Source organism: Chrysemys picta, chromosome 1 (genome assembly GCF_011386835.1).
Source record: "Chrysemys picta bellii isolate R12L10 chromosome 1, ASM1138683v2, whole genome shotgun sequence".
Lineage (NCBI taxonomy): Eukaryota > Metazoa > Chordata > Testudines > Emydidae > Chrysemys > Chrysemys picta.
In genome coordinates this window covers 188660273-188677906 of record NC_088791.1, presented here as the reverse complement: position 1 = coordinate 188677906, position 17634 = coordinate 188660273, and the positions used below count along the sequence as shown (strand labels likewise).

The following is a 17634-nucleotide window of genomic DNA, read 5'->3' as shown; positions in this document are numbered from 1 at the left end:
ACTGCATCTTTCTGTTTGTTCGCTTAAAGAAGGTAGATTTCCAGGGGGCGCGGAGTAATTTTTTTTCTGAAAAGGGGGCGGTGGGCCAAATAAGTTTGGGAACCTCTGCTCTAGATCAAAGTTCATGAAGATACTACATAAGCTGCTTTTGTTTGTTTAATGTGGTGTACACAAACAAATTCAAAGAAATCCTACAATATGCTACTTACATACAGCAATAATGACTCAATACCTCAAGTGATCCCACAATAAAAAAAATGGAAAGAAGATATGGAACATTTTGCAACTAGTTAGTTGGTTGGTTTGCATGGCTGCTTGGTGGCCTTATGTGGAACATGCTTGCATTTTCAGGGAACAAGTGCCTGCATCATAAAGACAGTAGAAACAAGCATTTTCATTGGCAGTCTCAAAAAAGGCACCTGGAAAATTAGTTGAACAGCCATGGAAACGGAGCTACTATTTGATGCCCAGAGATGATCCCCTAGAAGTCACAAAGCAGATTCGCTTAAAAATTTTTGTATACATACATTATGATTACAGAAATGATGTCACTTAACATGATTTTTTTCAACTTTTTTCCACATGGCCTTGGAAAGTAGCAACAGTTTTATTAGGGCTGTCAAGCGATTAAAAAAATTAATCGCGATTAATCACACACTATTAAACAATAATAGAATACCACTTATTTAAATATTCTTGGATGTTTTCTACATTTTCAAACATATTGATTTCAATAAGAACACAGACTACAAAGTGTACAGTACTCATTTATTTTGATTGCAAAATAATACAAGTACTGTAGTGCAATCTCTTTAAAATGAAAGTTGAACTTATAAATTATATACAAAAAATAACTGCATCCAAAAATAAAACAAACAATGAAAAACTTTGGAACCTACAAGTCCACTCAGTCCTACTTCAGCCAATTGCTCAGACAAACAAGTTTGGTTGCAATTTGCAGGAGATAATGCTTCCCACCTCTTGTTTACAATGTTGCCTGAAAGTGAGAACAGGCCAGCTACAACAGTGCCAGCAAAAGCATCGCAAGATATTTACATGCCAGATGCACTAAATATTCATATGTCCTTTCATGCTTCAACCACCATTCCAGAAGACGTGTCCATGCTGATGACACGATAATGCTCGATAATGATCCAAAGCAGAGCAAACCGATGCATATTCATTTTAATCATCTGAGTCAGATGCCACCAGAAGAAGGTTGGTTTTCCTTTTTGGTGGTTTGGGTTCTGTAGTTTCCACATCGGAGTGTTGCTCTTTTAAGACATCTGAAAACATTCTCCGCACCTCGTCCCCCTCAGATTTTGGAAGGCACTTCAGTTTCTTAAACCTTGGGTCGAGAGCCTTCAAAATCTCACATTGGTACCTTCTCTGCATTTTCTCAAATCTGAGAAAAAGTGTTTATAAAATGAACATGCGCTGGGGTGATCATCCAAGACTGCTATAACATGAAATACATAGCGGAATGTGGGTATAACAGAACAGGAGACATACAATTCTCCCCCAAGGAGTTCAGTGACAAATTTAATTAACGCATTTTTTTTTAAACAAGCATCATCAGCATGGCAGCATGTCCTCTGGAATGGTGGCCGAAGCATGAAGGGGCATACGAATGTTTAGCATATCTGGCATATAAATACCTGCAACGCCAGCTACAAAAGTGCCATGTGAACGCCTGTTCTCACTTTCAGGTGACATTGTTTGTTTTAGCAATTGGCTGAACAAGAAGTAGGACGGACTGGACTTGTAGGCTCTACAGTTTTACTTTGTTTTGTTTTTGAGTGCAGCTATGTAACAAACAAACAAACAAAATCTACATCTGTAAGTTACACTTTCACGATAAAGAGATTGCACTACAGTACTTGTACGAGGTGAATTGAAAAACACTATTTCTTTTATCATTTTTACAGTGCAAATATTTGTAATAAAAAATAAAAATATAAAGTGAGCACTATACACTTTGTATTCTGTGTTGTAATAGAAATCAATATATTTGAAAATGTAGAAAAACTACCAATGTAAATGTATTAAATATTTTTGGATTTCTATTATTTAACAGTGTGATTAATTGCGATTAATTTTTTAAATCGCAGTTAATTTTTTTTAAAGAGTTAATCGCATGAGTTAACTGCAATTAATTGACAGCCCTAATTTTTATTCAATTGTTCAAAAATGCCTAACGTTAAAAAAGCATTATTTTTAAGTCAACAGGAAAAATTCATCTTTAACTTCATATGCTGCTATGGAATAATACCAGAAATACACATTGCTTAATATTTGATCTATCTGGTGGTTTGAGGGATACCCAGCAATAGTGGCAATGGTAAGAGGTATTGTTTGTTTTTATATTCTTGGGGGTTGGTATACGGACAGTTCATTTACTTGTAATTTTGTCATTGCATTGGCAAGGTTTGTAAGGTACCTAGAGATTGAGATAGGTGTTTCAAAATTGAAATGTCAAGCATGCACTGTAATGACTATTCCTCTGTCTAGAAAAGATGGACCCAATTCTCTCTACAACAAATCCATCTACCAAACCAATCAAGGTAACTAACTTTCCTTTCCACTCCCCAGTTGCTCTCTCTCCTTCTGTCCTTTCCTTCCCACTTTATTTATTTTCCCCCTCCTCTTACCACCTCACTTTGTTTGCATGTGTTCTTTTCTTCCACCCCCATTTATCGCTGCTGTCTCATTTCCCCACATTGCGTGATCATTCTCTCTTCCACTAATTTGCCTGTCTCAGTGTTGGATGAGCAAAGGCTCTGTACAATAAAAATAGCACACGTCTCCCAATATGCACAAGTTCATATGTTTGAACACAGTTTCATCAAACCCAAAAAACACCAAGCCTTTTCAAGTTTATCTATAACATTCTTCCATTACCCATTGTTATATTGATATCACCTGACACTATTTAGTAGAAGTGTCACCCCTCAACCCCGATGGAAGAAAGAAGAGGGAACTATAAGAGTAAGAACGATAGTTTCCAAAATATGGGCTTGATGCCAAAATTTGTTTAGACTGATATGACTTATAATATTAGTATCCCCACTGGGCTGTGAAAGAGATTCTGGGTTGGTGGGAAAGCGTCAGATTATCAGTAAATCAAAGGAGTGCATGAATACAAGATTTAAAACACAACTTTAAGACTCACAGAAGAGCTGATACATTCCATTTTCCTACAGATATTCCTAAACTCTCAGGAAAGAGGACAGTAGCCAAGGAAAACAAAGACAGCAGACATCCTAGCCTCTGCCCCTTGTTATCTGCTCTCTTCCAGCATCTGGCACAGACCAAGTTCACTCACATTCTCCAATCCTATCTCTATGCTATATTTGTACATCCCCACCTTCTTCAGAGTCAGACTCCTGATGGAACACAGATGGTCCTGGTTGAACAAAGTTGTGAAGACAAGTTGGTTGATACCAGGCTGCCCAATTTTTTGTAGACCATGACAATCTGTATTCAGGAAGTGTCAGCTAATTGCAATTAAAAGATGTTGGGACCAGAGTATGTCACATTTAGCGGGCAAGGCTGAACACAATTTGTCCAGACAGCTGCATTATGGCCAAGAGTGTCAGTTAAAGCTAATCTTGACAACTATGTTCAAACACATCTGAGTATTATAATGTACACAAGGTCACCGTCATTTAACTGTGGTAGAAATCTCTGCATTCAGTCTACCCTGCAGCAGTGTTGGTTGCACTGCTGCTAGAGAATTTTCTTAGTGCAGATACACCCTTAAAGTTAAGATACTTTAATCTACCTTCATAGCCTGTCAGCCAGAGTTATATTTTTCCATTGGGGGATGTTATAAGAAGTCTGTATGGTTTTGTTAACACTAGGGTTTGTTTTTGGAGAGGGAGGGGGAGATGAGTTAGGAAGGGGTAATAGTACTAATACTGATAAAAACGCTACAACCTAGTCTGTTAGTACTCAGTACGTTAGTGTTCTAGTAATCCAGACAACCTATTAATGAAAAAAATACAGAAATTATGCTCGCTATTTTTAAGCGGTCAGCAACAGCAATGAGATATCAATGACACCAATAACTAGAACCAGAAAGTTCCCTACACTACACTTAACATTAAAGGGAAAGCTACAAGTCCTTTAAAACAAGCCCACATAAAATTGGATCTTGAGAAGATAAGAACAGCCATACAGGGTCAGACCAAAGGTTCATCTATCCTAGTATCCTGTCTTCCAACAGTGGCCAATGCCAGGTGCTTCAGAGAGAATGAAAGAACAGATAATCAAGTGATGCATTCCCTGTCGCTCATTCCCAGCTCCTGGCAAACAGAGGCTAGGGCCACCATCCCGCTCATCCTGACTAATAGCCACTGATGGACCTATCTTCCATGAACTTATCGAGGTCTTGTAGAAACAAACAGCTTCTGAAGAAAAGGAGGTAAAGTTGAGCACAGCAACCAGAATAGTTGGCTGGAAATTTTTTCCACAGCTGGAAGGGTATATCACCTCAACTGAACATCTATCACAGGGCCCTCATTTAGACAGTGAAGTTACTCACTGAGGTAAATGGGGTAGGATGAGGGATAGATTCATACTACTGATGCTGCTGATGTTTGGCTGGAAACAATTTTCTGCAGGGCTAATTTTACAGCCATGTAGCCTATTATTTTACATTGTGAAGACCAACTTTGTGATACCAACCCTGCCTTGACAAAGAAAGTGAGGATTTTTAATAATATAGTAGAACCTCAGAGTTATGAACACCAGAGTTATGAACTCACTAGTCAACCACACACCTCATTTGGAACTGGAAGTACGCAACCAGGCAACAGCAGAGACAAAAAAAGGGGGGGGGGGCGCAAACAGTACAGCGCTGTGTTGAACTACTCACAAAATAAAGGGAAAGTTTAAAAAAAAAAGATTTGCTAAGGTAAGAAAATTATTTCTGTGCTTGTTTCATTTAAATTAAGATTGTTACGCATTTTTCTTCTGCATAGTAAAGTTTCAAAGTTGTATTAAGCCAATGGTTCAGTTGTAGACTTTTGAAAGAACAACCACGTTTTGTTCAGAGTTATGAACAAACTTCCATTCCTAAGGTGTTCCTGAGGTTCTACTGTATACCAATTGTGAAAAATAGCTAGAATTGCAGAAAAACAAAAAATTAAAAGATGAGAAGTTTTTCATGTCAGGTTTTCCACAAATATAGCCAGGCCATTGCTGTAAAGCCTGAGTAGTCTTTTTTTTTTTTTTTTTTTTAAATGTGAGAAAGACCTCAAACTAACATAATTTGAGATTTTAAAAACAAAACACACATTTCAGATAACCAAAACAAGTTAATTACTACTTATATGCAACAGTTTACATAGGAATTGTGAAATATATAGGGCCCCTTGTTTCCAGTTTTTATTTTATTTACTTTTTCCCAGTAATTTATCAGTGTTTATTACCACCACAACAAAAAAACAGGTGAAAATAAGTGCAAGAAACTAAATTTTTCTGGGTAAATATCTAGGTTTATTTTGGTGGATGGAAATACAGGGGAAAAAGTTTCAGTAGATTAATGCTTTGAATTCTGTTCATCAGTGTGGTTTGCTGCACAACTAATATAGAACTCAAAACACAATGCCACCTCTGAGTTTAAGAAAACAATATCTCTCTAATCCCCAAATAAAACTTTCCATTTGAATAAACAGCTTACTGTTATAGACAGAACTATTAGCCTATAAATATTTACATTTAATAACGGTGCCACACCATTTGCAGTGCATACCCTCAATTTCATCCTTTTCTCATATTTTTGTTTCTTTGAAACTTTCAAATACTTTCTTGTGTTCTGAAACATATTCTGATACAGATTTTTGTTTTCTTTCCATTTTAGAATGCCAAATCTTTAAACAAACAGCTTGAAATGAGTACGTGGTCGGCGTGAGATTCATCAGTATGTTCAGATGCGCACGCACTTTGGCGCTTGCGTGAGTGCCTGTTTGTTTATTGTGTGTATCTTCTAGACTAATACATAGCCTTACTTCAACAAGCAGCTTTGCATAGAAACACAGATTAATGTATTATCATAATACATAGGAAAATACAATGTTACATGAGATACTAATAAAACTAGTTTTTTTTTTTTAATATATTTGAATGATACAAATGTAAGGTAAAAATTGGAAAAAACTGAATACGTTTTCTAAAATCCAGGAATTTTTCAGTAAAAATAGGTTTAAACTGAAAAATGAAGGGGCTTAGAAATATATAATTTAATTAATGTAATGTAATTTAAGTTAATCATTAAATTCCATCCTACCTGAGGAGTCATGCCATACAAAAATGTATACGGCATTAAGTGTGCACTAACTCTGCCTGCTTCACCAAATGTAACCAAGAATGAGACAACATATACACCAGAAATCTCAACCAAGGTTTTTCTCTATATGAATTCATTCCAAGATCTATCTAGTCCAGTTAAAATATCCACTCCTTCATACTAGAGAGGACCAAAAAGAATATTACGCATACGCAGATAAGAATAGTCTCCACCCTATGATCAAAATGCATACAAGATGATTTCAAATCTCTCCCCCACTTATATGTTTAAAGTCAGCAGTGAGCTGCCAGCACTGCTTCTATCACGGTGTTTAAGTTTGGTCCCTTCAGTTCACATTAGTTTGTTTAAACAATTCAGGTGCCTTCAAATCAAAGTTTTAAATCAGCACTTTTAATCTAACTGATTTTTTAATTTGTCACTTAGTTCTTATTTCCATTTTTTAATTATTTTTAAGCATGAAATCCAGATTTTGAAGTGTTTTAGATGCATAAAACACAGGAAACCGCACCTGGTTTTTCAAAGTTTTCAGGAAAGGACAGTTTCTTTTCTTTTTAAAATTGCTCTCATTAGTGAAATGCGTCTTCCTTGTCAAGTCTAAATAATGGCATATAAGAAAACAAAAGGAAAAGAAAGTACAGGACCACAAATGCTCATGGAAAAAAACTATGTCAAAAACAGGAAAAAGATTAAACACAATATACAGATAAAGCATAGTTTAGAGAACTAAAGACAAAGGTCAAAATGATGGCTATCTTATTGTGGTTTTTCAACTGAGAAATTAGGGTGCTTCCCCCAGCACAGGCTTTAAATATTTGTCTAATAAGTCATCTATTCTTCTCTTATGTTGGGGCTCAAACACATGATTAGAAACTATATAGCTGAACTACCATGTCCTTGTGGCTGTACATGCACCTGCACACCCACCATATTCTCTGTCATATGCTAGACCCAGATGGCAGTTTTCAGAAGAGATGTTAGGATAATATTTTGTTTTAGTATCCAAGGGTATTTAAGAATTGCCCTTCCTTGAAAAGGGATCATCTGGGGAGCATAACCAGCTCCGCAGTAGACTTTTAAAAGGTAATGAGTCAACAGGCATTAGTGCACATATAAGTTGCTAGGTTTAGTCTACTTTAGGGAAAACAAAGAAAAGCTTTTTTTATTTTGATGTTTATGGTGTATCTGTCTCTTAAGAGAAGTATATGGGGCTATTAAGTTTTTCTACTTAGTGACAGTCTTAGACATGTCCCCCCCAACAATCCATAAGTGAGCAAGCAAAGCATAAACAGTAGCCAAATAGAATGGTCAGTGCTGACAGTTTATTTCATTATTTCACAAGTGAACTTTTAAAGTCTAAATCACATTGTCCCTTCAAAGGATAAAAAGCTAGCAGCTTATTTTAAAACTAATACTTGAGTAAGAAACACTATAAATTAGGCAGCTGATAACTTGTAAGAGAACCTCAAATATCAGCATATTACTGAAAAATTAACACATAGGGCAGGTCTTCACTACCTGCCGGATCGGTGGGTAGGGAATTGATCTATCGGGGATCGATTTATCGCATCTCAGATAAACCGATCCCTGAATGCGCTCCCCGTCGACTCCGGAACTCCAGCTCACGAGAGGCGGAAGCGGAGTCGATGGGGAAACGGCAGCAGTCGACTCGCCGCCGTCCTCACGGCCAGGTAAGTCAACCTAAGATACGCGTAGCTGAAGTCGGCGTATCTTAGGTTGACCTCCCCAGTGTAGACTAGGGCATAGTCAATTAAAATAATTTATACCAGATTAAATGGCCAAATGAACCAGATAAGAAGAAACAGAGTATGCAAGCTATTCCCTTGCGACACTGTTACAGTTAGGTCAGCAAGAAATTTCCCTATGAGATAAACAGGTCCTTCCCCTCCGCCAAAATAAAAAGAAACAGATGCTGTGTGAGAACTCACTACTAAATTAATATGAAACTTCTATCATGTCCCAGTTATAAAATGAAACACTGTCTTCAGTGCTATAACAGTGTCAAGGCCCTTGGGCCAGAAATTTTACATAACTTTAAAGTTGTACATTCTTTTGGGAAATATGGTCCTATGTACACACTTTATTTCACCACCCCAGCATATTTTGATACTCCACTACAAGTGATATTTTTGGTTCCTTTAAGTGCAATTCTACTCTGAAAAGTGACAAAACGTTAATCTGTGCTCCATGTTTTCTTTCATGGATTTCCAGATCAAAATATTTAGCTTACAAGTAAAAATAGTTTTCCATCTTAACCACCAGCCTTACAAGCTTATCTTGTATTCTCAAAGTCCAGCTTGGTTGTTTATTTCTTGTTCATCACCACCAGTATAAAGATTCTGCAGAGCAAATTATATCTCAGTGACATCTGTGTAATCCCAATGCCTTCAGTGGATCTCTGCAAGTGTAACTTGAACTCAGTAAACATCTCGATAAGGATACACAAGAACGCACACTATTTTAACGGTGTTGGCACTGCATTGCTAACATAAGTAAAAAGCAACACAAAATAATTTCTCTAAAGTAAACAGATATTGCCAAATACACACAATGGAAAGATTTGAGTAAGGAAGTGGATAAAAACAAAAACACCACAGCAGCAGCCACCTCAAGTCACTTTTCAGGGTAGAAAAAGCCTATGAGATCTATAGAAGAATTGTGTGTTTCTGGTGTTATTCTTATTAAAACAAATAGTTCATCAGTTTAAAGTTTTACACATCTGTGTTGTTATAATTGTATTGCATTGGAATGTTTTAAATAAAGTTACATTTTAAGATCAGGATAGGTTAGTGGTAATAGAGAGCAAAAGTTACAGGTACCTGCAATTCTTGTTGTTAAAAAAAAAAAAAAGTATATACATATATACACACACACACACCCCCACTGGAGTCCTAGGCCAAGTCTACATTAGAAGTGCTTTGCCAATATAGCTCCTAATGTAGAAACAATGCACCAGCAAAAGTGCATTTTTGCAGATATAGCTTATTCCAGCCACTCCTTCCCACCCAGCCCCACCAAGTGAAATAAATTATTCTGGTAAACATATTTTTGACCCCCCTAGGCACTGGTAGGTTTGTCTCACATGCAGAGCAAGATTAAATACCAAAAAAGCCTTTCATCTTCCATTCATCAAGGAATTGGCCATGGAATGTAAAGTGTTCCCCAAAGCAGATTAAAAGCACGCATGGGGGGGGAGGGATAGCTCAGTGGTTTGAGCATTGGCCTGCTAAACCCAGGGTTGTGAGTTCAATCCTTGAGAGGGCCACTTGGGAGTCTGGGGCAAAATCAGTACTTGGTCCTGCTAGTGAAGGCAGGAGGATGGACTTGATGACCTTTCAAGGTCCCTTCCAGTTCTAGGAGATAGGATATCTCCTATAATAAAAAAAAAAAAAATACATTTATCAGGATAACTCAAAAATCTCCCAGATTCTGAAAGAAGATGGGTAACAAATGAGAGTTCAGCAACATCTCACAGTACACAGGTAAGTCATTTCCTTTTCTTTAAAACTATTGTGTGATCATTTCTTATTCTTGAATGGGTTTTATTTGTTTTTTTGTTTGTTTTTGTTTTTTTAACAAATGTGTCAGCACTGTGAAAGACAGTAACAGTAGTGCATAGATTATATATGGGACATACACACACACAGCTAAGGAACAGACTCCGCAACACACACAACCTAAATACAGATTTTCCTCTTAATGGTGAAATAAGGTTTTATAAATGTAGAGAAAGATTACCACATGACTGCTGCAAGACTCCTGTACTGAAACAGATTTAAGGCTAGCAGTTGTACTGTATGCAAGAATGGACTGAGTGCTGTAAGGACATGCAAGTCACAGGCCTGCCAAGTTATAATTATGAGAAATCAGACCATAACTGAGACATGGCTCTTCTGGTCATAGTTATGTCTCTTTAATTTATATAAATAAAAAACTTGGGCGGACTTCCTGAGGGGCTTTGTCTAGATAAAAACATAAGGATCTTTTGTCATTGAATTTATGGGATGTGGACATGAGTAAAGGAAAAACGGTGCCATGACTAGCTCATTTAAAGTCTATCACCACCTCTGTAATTCATGTATTACATTGATTGCACCACTTTAAGGCTTGTGCCAATTTCTGCAGGTATATGTTTCACACTGAGTGATATCATTGGAACTAAGAAAAGAAACGTCCATGTAAGTAACTTGGGCTCAAAGATATGATGTGGTTCAAAAGGAGCTTTCATCAGCACCACATTAACATCCTGTGCCAAAGAGGATGTAAATTTTATGGTAGGGGGCAAATACATCCATCTGAACCTGATAAGAAGGTGCAGAGAAACTACCTTACCATATTCATTATAGGGCAAGATAACTAGTAAATGAGTATAAAGCAAGTAGTCTCAAAGCAAGCCTCAAACAAATACAGGAGTCCAGCAGTATTCTGTATGAGGTATTTTAAAGGATCTCTGACAGTCTTTTCATAGCAAAAAACCCTTTCTACATCAAGTCTTCCTAGCAGAGCATCCCAAGAAATCAGAACTTGAGACACCATGATTCAGTTTTCTCATGAGTCAGAGAAATATACTGGATTAGAATAGAAAAAGTGGCATCATAGTGATATGATCAGACTCATTCTGATCATCTTTTTAAAAACAAAAGAACCTGAGCCTTGCATACTCTGCAACAGCTGAATTTCCTATTAAATACATTTCTCAGTAAAGAGTTGTGCCTCAGAAAAAAATTTCTAGCCCTTATGGCAGCAAAGAAAACCCTGAAAGTGTTAGCCTGTACAAACTGGTGCAATACTACAGTCTACAGACAACCTGAAACACAATAGGCAAGAGGTATGAATGATACATGTATCTCAATGATGTAAGTTTGAAACCTAAAAAAAGACAGTTTAAATGTCACCGCTGTTCACTATTTCACTGCTGGTCATTTTAATAGAAACATCCAACAAGTGTGCTTACCCCACAATCCTTAACTGCCTCCCACACATCCAAACTGCCCTCTACTCAACTGCCAGCACCTCCAGCTTCTCCATTTGTGTTGTCCATACAAAAAGCTTTGACACACCAAACACCGGAAATATGGAGAAATCATAAGATCAATTTCACATACTACCATAATAGACATGAGATACTCTATTGGTTGCATTATTTCATTTACTTAAATATTAAAAACCTACTTTTTATAGTTTAAATGAAGCAGTTGCAAAATTTCCCATGTACTGCACCAGTGTTTCAGAACACTGGAATCTTGCCATAGAATTTAGGTCTAGGTTGCCAAGTAGTCTGAGGCCTCAACTGATACCAACTCCAACAGACCACATTTGTCTTTACTAGTATAGGATTAGTATGATAGCTGTACACATTTCATCAAATTTCATAGCTCTAAGCAGGACACTTGCTATCTTCATAGGAACTAGCAAGGAAAGCACATGCAAGCTTCCTTCACCAATGTACCGAGAAGGTTCAACTTGCCAGAACAATGTTTTCTTGGCACCCAGGGCAGCTTCTTGTTTAGCCAGATGGTAAACAAATACACTTCTGAGGTCCCCAAATGGAGGAAGATCTGATCCACCATTCTCAGAACCAGTTACAGATGTGTTTTCCACTAGTCAGCCAACTCTGTGAGTATGTTTTCCTTTACTTCTAAATCTGGGGCCATCAGACATTTCCCCCTCAAGACACTCCCCACCCTCCGACCTGCAGAACTTTCCAACACAACAAGCATGACTGTTTCTTCTGTAGAACATGGTGACAATTATCCATTTCAATTAGTACCACATTTGGGATATTAATCCTTTGTGATAAGTAGGATTAGTCTCACTTTCTGAACACTTATGTGCAGTTAACCTCTTCAAGAACTCCACATGTACTGCATAACTAAGACAGAATGACTCTCTAGTAACTGGTATCAGAGGGGTAGCCATGTTAGTCTGGATCTGTAAAAAACAACAGAGTCCTGCGGCACCTTTAAGACTAACAGATGTATTGGAGCATAAGCTTTCGTGGGTGAACGCCCACTTCGTCAGATGCATGTCGGATGCATCCGACGAAGTGGGCATTCACCCACGAAGGCTTATGCTCCAATACATCTGTTAGTCTTAAAGGTGCCGCAGGACTCTCTGTTGCTCTCTAGTAACTGCAATCTGATCTGATTTAGAGGTCTTGACGCAGGTTCAGTTGTCCACTGTGCCACAAAGACAGTGAGGCTGTCATTTATCACTTGGATAGACAGAGTGTGGGACTTGTAGCCATTAGTAGCTACTAATACAGACAAAGGTGGCCTGCATCACTCTGCATGTAACTAATGTTTGTACCTTGACAAAGTTTTAAGTTCTTAAACACTTAAAGGACAATGTGATCATCAGATAGGGCAATAGATTGGGAGACAAGAAATCTGGGTTCCATTCTTGACTCAGACACTGAGCTGCAATTCAACCTTAAGAAAGTCACTATACTTCCCTCCATTTCCTCATCTGCAAAATAGGGATGATACTTATACTTTTTTTTTTTTTTTATTAAAAGAAAAGGCTTTGAAATCTATAGATGAAAAGAACTAAGGTATTTACTACCGTTAAGACAGCCAGTGTGGCTACTTGGCAGTTCAACAAGAAGTGAGCAATAGATTTTAAACAACAGTTTTATATCTATGCCCCCTCCCCCAACTCTCTCTCCTTTTATGGATACAGAGTTATGTTTCAGATGAATGCTTGCAGTAGTTACGAGTTGCTGATTCATGATGTTATGCTGACAAGGCATGAACAAGCATTCTATCTGTTTTTGTTCATCTTTACTTTGAAAACATTTTTAAAGGAACCAGGATGATTTTTAAAGAAAAAAATTGAGTATTAATTTGCTTTATTTCCCAATATAAAGCAAAAGAAGCAGTTACCTCATTTATAAATTAAGAACAAAATTGTATTCTTTGAGTCACTAGTCAAAGCATCTGGCACAACACTAACATTGTACTTTAATTACAGAAGTTACATAAATTATATAATTAAGAGCTTATTAGGTCATCTAGTATGTCCCTATGCCGACCCAGGATTATCATCACAGTATTAGAGCTTTGCTGAATCGAAATTATTATTTTTTTTTGTCTTAAAAATCCATGAGATTCTGAAAACAGACTTAGAATTGTTTCAATTTGCCTTCTGTTTTGTTTTGTTTTTTTAAAGCTTTTAGGATTCACGTTGTCCAGGTTTTCTTAGAAGTTATGTGAGCTAAGAATTTACCTTTTCAAAAAATGAAAGCCGCGATTCCCACGCAGTGGTAAGGCTCTGGAAGCTGGAGCTTTAAGAAAACACACTAAAATCAGGCAAGTTTTCAACAATGAATAATGCAGTTCACACATTATTTCCCCAAAGAAGCTATACTAAAGTAGAATATTCTGAAGTTGGAAACCGTTTCCATTACTAAACCTAATTCTTCCTTATCTTAGAGCATGTTTGACTCACTAGTTACCCAACATTAACTGTTTGGGTCAGGGTCAGTAACAGCTTTAAGCAGCTTTTCTGGGTAGTAGTTTCAATTTTAAATGTTTTTAAGGTTGGGCATGGGATTTAGAAGTCCCCATTCCTATCTTCCATCCCCCACAAATTCTCACCCCAATAATAGTCAAAAGAAATTCTTGTGAAAAACAGCGCAATTATAGAGATACCTATTGTGGGCATAGCTCACATTTCAAGACGAACTTAAAAGCACTGCAACAGTTTGACTTTCTAAAAGAGAACTGGGATGGATCACAATAAATCGATTTAGGGTAAGAGTGAAATTTTTGTAACATGATTTATGTTAAATCCATGAAGCAGGCCACATGGTCATAAGGTTGGGTCTTCTAAACCTCTACCCATCTTCAGACACCATTACTTTACACTCACAAAGAAGTGTCTCACATTTGAGACAAGTTCAAGAATAAAAATTCACATTTATGAACACTCCCAGGGTTAGAGAAAAAAAATATTCTTAAATAGTGAACCAGAAAACTTGCATAAAAATTTAACAGTTTACTGTCAGCTCCTGGCTTTATTTAAAAGGTAAAATCCTTCACCTTTGCCCTTATGACTTAGAAGCTATGCAAACTCATTCCCTCCTAAAAATGTGAATTGTTTCATATATTTTAGATTTAAATTGTTTCATTTCTTAATTCTTTAACATTGTTTAAGTATGGAAAATGACATGCAATGGCTTTAAACACAGCCCTAAGGATTTTGTTGGTTGATAAGTACTGGGTAAGCTGTTTGAATACATACACAGGTGTATAAAACACATGTATAATAAAACAGGGAACTAACTTTGCAGAATTCTTATATATTAATTACTAATCTGAGAAAAATCCTTCATGATGACTCTTGGCTCTAACAGAAGCAGTTACATTTGAGAAACAATTTTAAAATACTTGATCTAAAAATCTAACCCTGTTCACTTTTATATTCAGTTGAAAAAGCTTTTCAAATAAACATTTGCAAAACTGAAATAAGTTTTCAGAAAGTAGACTGAATAAAAAACTGAGGAGATCTGGCTTCAATTTGCAGCTTAGTCACCCAGACTCCATGTACGACCTCAGGCAAGTCAGTCTCTCTGTACCTCAGTCTCCACATAGTAAAATATGGATGAAACTTTCCTACCTCATATGAGGCTTGTGAGGAAGAGAGTCATTAATGTTTGAAAAGCTCTCAGATATTGTGACCTATGTACCTACCATAGGTCAATACACATCAACTGATATACCATCCAAGATCTGCTCATAAAGAAACGACCCCATGGAAAAGGAAAACAAGTCTGGTTTTCAATTGTGTTGTCTTAACATGACTGAAAAGACCTCAACGCTCAACAAGATGCAGACTAACATCTGAAGACATGTTAGCAGGCCACGTGACAGCCTAGCTTCCCGTGCTCAAGTTACTCATGGCAAGTTGGGTGTGTATTCCATAGCAAAAGGGGTATTGTTAACTCATGTCAGCTAACACAAGGTAAAATCCTAGTGAAAACAAAGCAATTTGTAGTAGTCACACAAGTTAGCTAGTTGAAGTAAACCCTAGGTTCTCCCATTGGAACCTTGACCTGCTAACTCATGTGAAAACTAAAAACTACCTTGTATTACCGAATGCGAGTTCAGAACAAGCTGTTTCTTAGTGAAGATGAGGCCTTAGCCTAGATGGAGTGAGAGTGGCCACAATGTAAAACAATATTAGAGTTGTATCCACACTGGCTGTGCACTCATTTGTGTGTGGAACTAGATTTCTGGGGGCACATCCCATGGTTCTTAGTGCTGTAGTAAATTGGGCCACTCTATGAATTCTTTCTTGTTGGTATTTTCTGGGCACAGGGTGGGAGATGAGGAAGGCACTGGAGGATTAGCAGCACTTCAGTGGTGTTAACACAGTTTGCATCCACCCTACAGAGTAACAGCTGACAAGTTGCCATCATTCAAAGTTTTAGCCTATTCTCTCCTCCTCAACCAATCAACTCAAGTTAAAAGCACCACAGCAGCTGAGTTAAGGGTAATCACGTGTGGCCAAGACCTGCAGTAACTCTGCAGCAAATACAGGCTCAAAAAGAGATTCTTTCCACAATCACAACAGCTACAGATTAAAAAAAAAAAAAAACAACCAACCAATAAAATTAAATTCTGGAAAACAACTAAGAGGCCTGTCCATACACACTCCTAGGTAGCATGCCCCACACACTGGAAAAAATTGGTGCAGGATATACCAAAAAGTGTGTGTGGGACTCATGTGAACATAAATTTCCTGAATTTACGTAACAGGAAAGAAGAATTCTGCCTATTTGATCTATGTTTCTGCAGATTATAATTTCACTAATTTTGGAATAAGATTACTTGAGACTCGATCCTATCACTCGTATGAAAACACCCCTTTCACACCCACAATGGTGGTGTCATGTTAGACTGGGCTATAAAATAGGAGGACAAGTTTTACACTGGGTGATTCCAACAGCAGCAAATGATAAGGGCAACAATCTAACACATGCTGACCCCAATAGTCACAAGCAACTTCTGATACTTTATACTAAAACCAAATTAACGTAGCCTAAAAATCCCCATTATGAAGTGCTTGAAACTGTTTAGCATCAAACAATGTACTAACTAGGTCCCCAATCTTGCAAACTCTTGTACACATGAATAGTCCAAATTACTTACATACACAACTGTTTACAGGATTGGAGCCTAGAAATTTAAATACACAGTTTAAAACAATATTAAGATTGACAAACCCACAAAAGCATGAACATTTATATTGAATTAAGTGTGCTAAAGGAATTTCAGATCCATGCTTGTTTTTGACTATATGAATGATTTTGAACAGACAACTACAGCATTACTTCAGAGTTCAGGGGAGCATAATCACTCTTAGGGTATGCATACGCTGCAAAGAAATCTATTGTGCTGAGTTACAGTGCCTGGGTCAATTGACTCCAGCTGATGGGGCTCACCTTGCAGGGCTAAAAATAGTAATGTGGGTGTTCCTGCTGGGGCTGGAGCCTGGACTCTGAGACCTGTGCCTTCACTGCGTTTTTCTTTGCAGAGAGTTGTGTAAGCATAACTTGAGGTTGTCCCCTGGCACGGACTATAACTTTCCCCTATAACACTACCACCATGCTCTTACTTTTCATCCACAGATCTCAAATGTGTGTCTCAAACTATTTTCTCTTTCATCCTGTAATATGTTTTGGAACTAATTTCAACAGAAGAAAAAATGACAAAGTAAGACTCTAGCACTTAGAAAGTTGCAGTGCTGTATGAATTTGAAATTACTACAATATTATGGTGCTAAAAATGCCAATACATGTCCTCTAAATGCTAATTTAACAGTGAAATTGGTGATGATTCCTCCATAATTCTCATTTTCAATTTTCTTTTACATTGCCCTTCACATGCTAGGCATCTCACAGTACAGATAAAATGTACATTTTCCCAGGAAAGTCTAAAATTAATCCTCCTGGGCTACTATAACTGATGCCAGATACTGTAATGTTCAGATTTAGGATTTGTATAGGATATTTTATCATCAAAACCAAATAGTTAATCCCAAATTAGTAACATTAAGGGGCTCCTTTGTTTTAAAGAGGACGGAGATTTTCCAGTGTTTGGGGGCGTATGATGTGCCTGGAGCACACAGGCATGTGGACATGCAGAAGGGAAAAGATGAATAATTAGATGCCAGATTCTGCAGGAGCAAGCGGCGTGCTGACCGCGCCAAAGTCAGCTGTTGTTATCTGCCAGAGTTCAATGGAAAAACCTGAGGACACAAAGCCATGCGGGCGGGGAGAGGGGACAGCTTCTATTTAC

General features: G+C 37.4%; 1 protein-coding gene across 12 annotated transcripts in view; it reads right to left on the bottom strand.

Annotated features, from left to right (window-relative positions):
* The window catches only part of BACH1 (BTB domain and CNC homolog 1), a 50708-nt gene that overhangs the window by 32325 nt on the left and 749 nt on the right, over positions 1-17634 (bottom strand). For 3 of the 12 annotated variants that reach the window (XR_010594592.1, XM_065576826.1, XM_065576839.1), the window contains exon 2: positions 13559-13616. The exons of 3 other annotated variants lie outside the window; for them this stretch is intronic. The gene's annotated coding sequence lies outside the window, so the exon portion shown is untranslated. Of the gene's footprint in view, positions 1-11285; positions 11381-13558; positions 13617-16485; positions 16513-16778; positions 17629-17634 lie in introns of those variants that run through there. 6 more of the 12 variants (XM_065576831.1, XM_065576836.1, XM_065576840.1 and 3 more) reach the window with 5 other exon arrangements.